General features: G+C 44.0%; 1 pseudogene across 1 annotated transcript; it reads left to right on the top strand.

The window, feature by feature from the left end:
- Positions 1–1,982: 1,982 nt before the first annotated feature.
- On the top strand, positions 1,983–5,039 carry LOC101009098 (annotated as a pseudogene). The gene has a single exon (XR_002519637.2). The product of XR_002519637.2 is annotated as a serine/threonine-protein kinase 24 pseudogene (transcript).
- Positions 5,040–9,614: the final 4,575 nt, after the last annotated feature.

The raw sequence follows: 9,614 nt of genomic DNA on the forward strand, positions 1-9,614 counted from the left end.
GAACAGAGAAGGAGGAGGTGTATTGGAATCATCCATGATTCACCCCAAAACCCACAAACTGTGATCAGTGTAGTGAATAAGAACCCAGGCTTTGTGGAAAGACAGGCTTGAGTTTGAGTCCCACCTGTGTGACTTGTAGCCAGTTCCCTAACATCTCTGGAGCCCCCAGTGTCTTCATTTGTAAAATACTGATCATGGAACTCACTTCATATTGCTGTGAATATTACATAACACACCGTATGTAAAGTGCTTGGGCCAGCGCCTAGCACCAGGTTCCAGCACCACTGCTCCTATCTAGGACTCTACCACTTCTCCTTTCCAGTAGGCACAAGGCTTAGGTTTTGTGACCCATCCCCAACGTGGGGTCACACAGCCTACAAGGAGATGTAGAGCCATTACCAAGAAACATATTGACACTTCCCTGGCATGTGTTCATATTTCACACCATGCCTGCTCATTGATCTGTCTCCCTCACAACACTAAGCTCTGGTAGGGCAAGAACTCCATGTTCTCCAGTGGTTCACATGCTGTCTGACACATAGAGGGTGCTCAATCAATACTTCATAAACTCTACCTTTCTCCCCTACTAAAGTGTAAACTTCCTGAGGACAGGGAAACACATCTTGTTCTTTCTGTCCCCTGACCCAGGAGTTAGTACGGTGCCTGACACATAGTAGGTGCTTAATTAATGTTTGCTGAAATGAAGAAAATAATTTAGAGGAGAGTTATTCACATATACTTAGAGATGTCATCAAATATCTCTGGAAAAGGATCCTGGTAAGACTAGCTGCTTCTAGAGAGGGAAACTGAGGGGTTTTGGGTGGGAGGGAACCTCAGTTTTCACTGAACAGGCTTTTGTACTGTAAGAATTATAATCATCTGCATGTGTTATTTTTTTCAAAGAAAAGCACTGTATGTTTTATTAAAAATCCAACATAGCACAAATGAAATAACTGACTAGAAAATTAAATTGGGACTCTTTTGTCAGGAAAACATTTGTCACCTGGGAAGGCTTCAATGGGTATCTTTCATTCCCTGGAAGGTTATAAGGAGAATGTTGACCATCTGCTCTCCATATCTACAGAGAAGTAGGAAATTGACTGAAATCGCAGTGGGAGATGTAAGTTAGATATAAATAAGTCATTATTGACAATAGGAATTGATAAGCGCCAGAAAAGGCTATCACGGGATGTTATGAGCCATCCATGCCTGGAAACTCAAAGGCCTAGGTAGCCATATGGCTCTGCTGATTTACTTGTCCTCCCACAGAGAGGGCTGAGCTGATTGACTTGTTGCAGCTCTGTCCCTGTTTCTAACACTAAAAGACCCTTAATCTGTTGAAGGTCCAAGCTGTCTTCATTCCCTCTCCCTTTCCTGGTATGAGCATCCTACCAGGCCAATTGGTGGGGAATAGCAAGCCAGCTATTGAATTTGGAGCTTAACTGTAGAAACAGCAAAAGGGTCCAATGCTGGAGGAAAAATCATCTGTGCTGACAACTCCTTAAGAGATTTTGAAGGACAATTTTAATTATATTTGATTGCCAACTTAAAAACTACCACCCAACTACGAATGATTACCTGCTCATTGTCATTCCCATGCATTCCTTTATACTTTCACTACATATGTGGGCATTCCTTAACAGTGCGTAGTATTATTTTGCATAGTGATACTACATGTTTTTAAACATCACATAAATTTGCCTGTCTTTCTTTCTTTCTTTCTTTCTTTCTTTCTTTCTTTCTTTCTTTCTTTCTTTCTTTCTTTCTTTCTTTCTTTCTTTCTTTCTTCTGTCTTTCCTTCGAGAAAGGGTCTGGCTGTTGCCCATGCTGGAATACATTGGCACAATCAAGGTTCACTGCAGCCTCTACCTCCCAGGCTCAAGCAATCCCCCCACCTCAGCCTCCAGAGTAGCTGGGACCATAGGCATCCACCACCACGCCTGGATAATGTTTGTATGTTTTGTAGAGATAGCATCTTGCTATATTGCCCATATGGTCTCAAATTCCTGGCCTCAAGCAACCCTCTCACCTTGGCCTCCCAAAGTGCCAGAATAACAGATGTGAGCCACTGCAGCGGGCTCAGGCTTTTAAACATACTATAAAAGGGGTCATATCACAAGAGAGACAGGACACCACAGTAGCTAATAAAACAGACTCTGAAGCCAGACTACTTGGTTTTCCTAATGTCTCACTGCCTCAGCTTCCTCATCTGCAACATGGAAATGATGATGATGAGGAGGAGGAGGAGGAGTTAATGGTGATGATGATATCCACCTCTATTATTTGTATAAAATCAATGAGATAATATATGTAAAGCACTTAAAACACTACCCGGTACATAATAAATGCTTTATTAAGTATTAGCTATTATTACCTATTCTTCTGCAACTTATATTTCAAGCAAAACAGTATCCATACAGTCCGCAATCATTTGAGTGCCCACTGTGTACAGGCAACATTCTGAGATGCTAGGGATTCAGCAGCGAACAAAACAGATAACTCTATCTCCCCTCAAAAAGTTTCTGTTTTAAGGTTGGAACAGGTCAGATTAATAGATATGAGCCCAGTAGGCAAAGATTCTGCATTTAATGTTGCACCTGGGGGAGTTAGAAAAGGCTCTAGGCGGGCCCAGGCCTAGCAGCTCCAGCCCAGCAGCAGCTGCACTGGCGGCGGCAGTTTGCTCGAGGCCCTGCGCCCCCTGCAGCCCCTCCCCGGCGTGGTGCGGGGAGACGCAGCCGCCCGCCCACAGCTGAGCCCGGGGTGGCCTTTGACTCCAGCCGGCCCGGCCGCCCCAGGGCTGTGCGCGGCCCGTGGGCCTCGCGGCTCTCGCGGATCCCTGACCCAGCCGTCCTGTCCAGGAAGTGGTCGTCCTGAGCGCCACGGCTCACTCCCTGTGCAGTCGGGCCTGCCCGGCACACAGAAGTTAAAGGCAGATCCAGAAAGCCTTTTTGCAAAACTAGAGAACATTGGGAAAGGCTCCTTTGGCGAGGTGTTCAAAGGCATTGACAGTCGGACTCAGAAAGCGGTTGCCATAAACATCATTAATCCGAAAGAAGCTGAAGATGAGAGAGAGGACATTCAACAATAAATCACAGTGTTGAGTCAGTGTGACAGTCCATACGTAACCAAATATTATGGATACATGACGGATGTATGAAGGATACAAAAGTATGGATAATAATGGAACATCCTGATAGAGGCTCCGCACTAGATCTGTTAGAACCTGGCCCGTTAGATGAAACCCAGATCGCTACTATATTAAGATAAATACTGAAAGGACTTGATTACCTCCATTGGGAGAAGAAAATCCATAGAGACATTAAAGCGGCCAGCGTCCTGCTGTCTGAGCACTGCGAGGTGAAGCTGGCGGACTTTGGCATGGCCGGCCAGCTAACAGACACCCAGATCAAAAGGAACACCTTCGTGGGCACCTGGTTCTAGATGGCATCCGAGGTCATCAAATAGTCGGCCTACGACTCAAAGGCAGACATCTGGTCCTTGGTCATAACAGCTATTTAACTTGCAAAAGGGGAACCACCTCATTCCAAGCTGCATCCCACGAAAGTTTTATTCCTCATTCCAAAGAACAACCTACCAATGTTGGAAGAAAACTACAGTAAACCCCTCAAGGAGTTTGTGGAGGCCTGTTTGAATAAGGAGCGGAGCTTTAGATCCACTGCTAAGGAGTTATTTAAGCACAAGTTTATACTACGCAATGCAAAGAAAACTTCCTACTTGACTGAGCTCATCGACAGGTATAAGAGATGGAAGGCAGAGCAGAGCCACGAAGACTCCAGCTCTAAGGATTCCAACTCGGAAACAGATGGCCAAGCCTCAGGGGGGCAGCGATTCTGGGGACTGGATCTTCACAATCTGAGAAAAATATCCCAAGAAGCTTGAGAATGGAGCTCTGTAGCCATCGGACGTAGACGGAAATAAGATGAAAGACATCCCAAAGAGGACTTTCTCTCAGTGTTTATCTACAATTATTTCTCCTCTGTTTGCAGAGTCGAAAAAGAAGAGCCAGGCGTGCGGAGGGAACTTGGGGTCCACTGAAGAGCTGCGAGGGGTCACCTACCTGGCGGAGGAGGCGTGTGCCGGCATCTCCGACACCATGGTGGCCCAGCTTGTGCAGCAGCTCCACAGATATTCTCTAAGTGGTGGAGAAACTTCATCCCACTGAAATTCCTTTGGCATTTGGGGTTTTGTTTTTCCTTTTTTTCTTCTTCATCCTCCTCCTTTTTAAAAGTCAACAAGAGCCTTCGCTGACTCCACTGAAGAGGTGCGCCACCGGGGGCCACACCAATGCCGGACGCCTGTCCAGGGACACACACAGTCTTCGCTGTGCCGCAGCCAGATGAAGTCTCCCACATGGGTGGGGAGGGTCAGCTCCTTCCAGCGATCATTTTATTTTATTACTTTTGTTTTTTAATTTTAACCATAGTGCACATATTCAAGGAAAGTGTCTTTAAAAACTAAAACAAACCCTGAAATGTATATTTGGGATCATGATAAGGCAACTAAAGACATGAAAACTCAAGTATCCTGCTTTGAGTTGATAACTTCCTGTGGGAGCTGGAGAATTTTCGGGAGGATGGGTGTACGGATTTGCATATAATGTCATTTTTGCAGAGACCATTTCAGTGTGCATAAGGAATCACTGTGTACAAACTGGCCAAGTGCTTCTGTAGATAATGTCAGTGGAGTAAATATTCGACAGGCCAAAAAAAAAAATGTAAAGTCTCTAACAGTTTTGGGGTTTTTGTTTGTTTTGTGTTTCTATTTAGTTTTGGTTCATAAAATTAAAACTAATTAACCAATTTTTAGAAGTTATGTTCTACTGGATGTAGACAGACAATAAACAAACAAAAAAAAATAGATAAAGCATATAACATATTAGAAGGTGAAAAAAAGCCATAGAGGAAAGCAAAGTGGGAAAGGGGTATAGGGATTTCTGGAAGGAGGGTGGGGAATGCATTTTTATTTTTATTTTCGCTCTATGGCCCAAGCTGGAGTGCAGCGGCATAATCTCAGCTCATTGCAACCTCTGCCTCCCGGGTTCAAGTGATTTTCCTGCCTCAGCCTCCCGAGTAGCTGGGATTACAGGCATGCACCACTACACCTGGCTAATTTTTGTATTTTTTAATAGAGACGGGGTTTCACCGTGTTGGCCTGGCTGGTCTTGAACTCCTGACCTCAGGTGATCTACCCGCCTCATCCTCCCAAGGTGCTGGGATTACAGGCATGAGCCACTGCATCCAGCCGGGAATGTAATTTTAAATAGGGTGATCTGTGATGTCCTCACTGAAAAGTGACGTTGGAACAAAGACCTGAAGGAAATGAGGGAATAAGCCACGGGGATAGTTGAAGAAAGTGTTCTGGGCAGGAGGATATAACCTGAACTCTGCAGGGTGCTTGGAGCCTTTCTAAGGGCAGTATTGAGGTCAATGTGCCAGAAGCAGAGTGAAGAGGTGAGAGAGGTGATAAAAAGCCAAATAACACAGGGGCTTGCAGGCTGTTTTAAGAACTTTGGTTTTACTCTGGAGAACAGGGAGCCATTGCAGGGTTTTAAAAAACTTATTTTGAAATAGCATCAAACTTACAGAAGTGGTGTAAGAATAGTACAAAGAATTCTCATTTATCCTTCATCCAGATTCTGCAAATTGTTAACATTTTGCCACATTTGCCTTATTTCTCCTTACATATATTTTTGAAGCATTTGAGTGTAAATTGGAGACATCCTGTCCCTTCATTCCAAATACTTCAGCAGGCATTTTCCTGAGAACAAGAGTAGTTTCTTACGTAACAACTAACAAAATAAGGAAATTTACATTAATGCATTACTACTTCATATACAGTCCACATTCATATTTAGACAGCTGTCTCACTAATGTCCTTTATTGCATGTTTCCCTCTGATCCAGAATCTAATGTAGATCCTGCTTTTAGTTGTCACAGTTTTTCAGTCTCCTTTAATCTAGAAATGTTCCTAAGCCTTTCTTTGACTTAAATAACATTGACATTTTTGAAGCATACAGGCTGGCTATTTTATAGAATATCCCTCAATTTGGGTTTGTCTAAGCTTTCCTCGTCACTCAGGTTATACTTTTTTGGCAGCACAGAAGTGATGTTCCATCATTCTCAGTGCATCACATCGGCACCTGCACGATGTCACTTTGTCCCATCATTGAGGATATTAACTTTGATTACTTGGTTAAGGTAATGTTGACCACATGTCTCCACTGTAAAGTTATTTTCCCATTTGCAATTTATAAGTGATTTGTGGAGAAATGCTTTAAGCCTGTGTAAATATCCTGTTCCTCCTCAAAACTTCAACCTGCTGGGCACAGTGGCTCACATCTACAATTCCAGCACTTTGGGAGGCTAAGACGGGTGGATCACTTAAGCTCGGGAGTTTGAAACCAGCCTAAGCAACATCATGAAACCTCATTTCTAGAAAAAATTAACCAGGTGTGGTGGCACACACCTGTGGCCCAGCTACTTGGGAGGCGAGGTAGGAGGATTGCTTGACCTGAGTTGTCAAGGCTGCAGTGAGTCAGGATCACGCCACTGCATTTCAGCCTAGGTGACAGCGAGACTCTGTGTCAAAAAAAAAAAAAAGAGCTTCAACCAATTGTTTTAGTATTCATTGTTACTTTTTACCTGATGGTTGTCAAATGGTGGTTTTCTACTCCGCCATTTTTGTACATGTATTAGTCAGCTTTCTACTGAAAGGGAGAGTTTTTTCTTCTCTCATATTTATTCATTCATTCATTTTTATCAGTATGGACTCACGTATTTCTATTTTAATTAGTGAGTTACAATCTACTACTATTATTATGTTCATGTTGAATTTGTTCCAGATTTGTTTAATGGGAGCCCTTTCAAACTGGCTTCTGTGTCCTTTTGACATATATATACCTATGATTTTCTGAGCACTTTCTTACACTCTTGCACAAGATGTTCCATGTTGAATCTTGCATTTTTCCTTGCCTCATACCTAGAATCCACCATTTATCTAAGGACTCTGGTTCCTTTTAGAAGAAAATCATGTCTAGAAACCAAGATTTGAGTAAAGCCAGAGTTCTGAGCAAAAGAATAACATGATAAGACATGTTTTAAAAAGATCACTTAGGCTTCTATGCTAAAAATTAACTCTAAGGGGACAAAGGAAAAAGCAGGAAGATGTATCTGTGTTAACAGAGTAGATTTCTTTCTCTGCAATGCAAATCTGACCATGTGGCTTTTCCGTCAAAATTATTTGACAGATGATACCACTTATAAAGTTAAAACCCTGTGGCACTGCAAGAAAAGCTCTTCTGTGATCCGGTCCCTTTTGGACTTTCACCCTTCCTTTCTTCCTTTCTTTCTTTCTTCTTTTAAGATTGAGTCTCACTCTGTCACCCAGACTGGAATGCAATAGCACCATCTTGGCTCACTGCAACCTCCACCTCCCAGGTTCAAGCAATTCTTTGCAAATGCTGCTCCTTTTGCTTGCCCCCCAACCCCTTGACCACCTCATCCTTCGTGACTCAACACGATACTCTTTTTCCTTTGTAAAGCCTTCCTCGAACAATTCTCTCCATTTGCATCCCATCCCAGGTATAAATTATTATTCAGGTCACTGTGTTATTACACACTTCATCATGGAAACATACTGCCTCTCCTTCAGTCACCTTTCTGGAATCCTAGGAGAGAAAAAATTACCTTCCGAGGTTCTTTTTATCCTGATATATCAAGGATGATTGGTTCTGTTGGCATGAGGCCCAAGGAAGTTCTGATTCACTACAGCCTCGCCCCATAACACAAGTGAAACCCCAAGGCTGGAGGGCTGGAGTCCTTGACACAAAACAGGAGTAGCAGGGCTTCCAGGAGGGCAGAGGCCTGCTCAGATAACCCTGGAGATATGGGTAGGCCAGACTTCAAAGGCACATGGGACAGAGGGAAGAGAGAGGCAGGCTTGTCTGACTAGAAGACATAACTCAGTTGAGTTTTGAGACTTCTATAAGAACATTCACCTTCCCTGGCTGGGCGCGGTCCCATCACTTTGGGAGGCTGAGGCAGGCGGATCACCTGAGGTCGGGAGTTCGAGACCAACCTGGCCAAAACAGTGAAACTCTGTCTCTACGAAAAATTAAAAAAAAAAAAAAAACAGCTGGGCATGGTAGTGGGCGCCTATATTCCCAGCTGCTTGGGAGGCTAAGGCAGGAGAATCACTTTAACCCAGAAGACAGAGGTTGCAGTGAACCAAGGTCACGCCACTGCCTGGGCGACAGAGCGAGAGTCTGTCTCAACAAAACAAAACAAACAAACAAACAAAAAATAACATTATCCTTCCCTTAGTGACCTCCAAATCTTATCAAACCCAACAATAGACTTCTTCCTCTTGTTATCTGCCAGTGGACTAAGGTCATCCAAGTAGGTCACACCCTTCAAGGCAGCTAGAAAACTGTAAGGTGCCTTAAGTTAGTCCTCTTGAAGAGGTCTAGCTTTCTGAAACATTTCCTTCACTGTCTTGGAGACGAATCTGATTAGCAGCCCTTGGCACCCATCAAAGTTCTCTAGTGTCACTGCCCTCTAGCCAAAGACTACCAGGAACACACCTGTAGTTGAACAAGTTGGGCTTATTACTTGTTGCAACAGGGCAAAACACACACCATGGGGCACCTCAGTAAGAGGGAGTTAGAAAAGACATATTACAGGATTTGGGCTTTGGTTGGGTGATTCAGGAGGGTTTAAAGAAGCAAGGGTTCTGGCTGGGTGCAGTGGCTCATGCCTGTAATTCCAGCACTTTGGGAGGCTGAGGCCAGCGGATCACAAGGTGAGGAGTTTGAGACCAGCCTGGCCAACAGGGTGAAACCATGTCTCTACTAAAAATACAAAAATTAGCCAGACATGGTGGTGCGTGCCTGTAGTCCCAGCTACTCAGGAGGCTGAGGCAGGAGAATCACTTGAACCCAGGAGGCAGAGGTTGTGGTGAGCCGAGATGATGCCACTGCACTCCAGCCTGGGCAACAGAACGAGACTCTGCCTCGGAAAAAAAAAAAAAAGCAGCAGCAGCAGCAGCAGCAAGGGTTTGCTTTAGATTTAGTGCTGTCAGAAAGTGAGGACAAGTTTATCATTGGGTATATCCGAAAGTCCTACCTCTAGGGAGGGAAAACTGAGCAAGACTGAAGCAGTAATTGGAAAGGAAGCAGCAGTCACTCGTCTTATCAAGGAGAAGGAAATGTTTGGCATTTTGTGGTCTGCACAGTGATCTTGTTTTTGTCTGTGCTTGGACATAATTATGAAATGGCCTTGTTTTGTATTACTTTATCACGATCTTAGAGTCAACTTATCTGGCACTGATATTTTGTAAGATCCTTAATGTCCAATAGGAGAATAACTTGAGTCTAGCTTTGAGTGCCAGGCCAGCTTGTACCAATGCTGAGGCCTAGCTGTGAACATCTCACTAGTTCCCAGATGTGAGGGGCTGTTTCTTTCTGCTTCTTTTGGTCAAAGGCAGACAAAGTCAGGCTGCAGGATGTTACTCCATGATACCCAGATTTTCCCCATTGCTGATCAGGAGCTGGTTTAGAGAATGTAGTCTGTACTTGGACTGAGGTTAGTCCCTCC

The sequence above is a fragment of the Papio anubis genome, chromosome X (genome assembly GCF_008728515.1).
Source record: "Papio anubis isolate 15944 chromosome X, Panubis1.0, whole genome shotgun sequence".
NCBI lineage: Eukaryota > Metazoa > Chordata > Mammalia > Primates > Cercopithecidae > Papio > Papio anubis.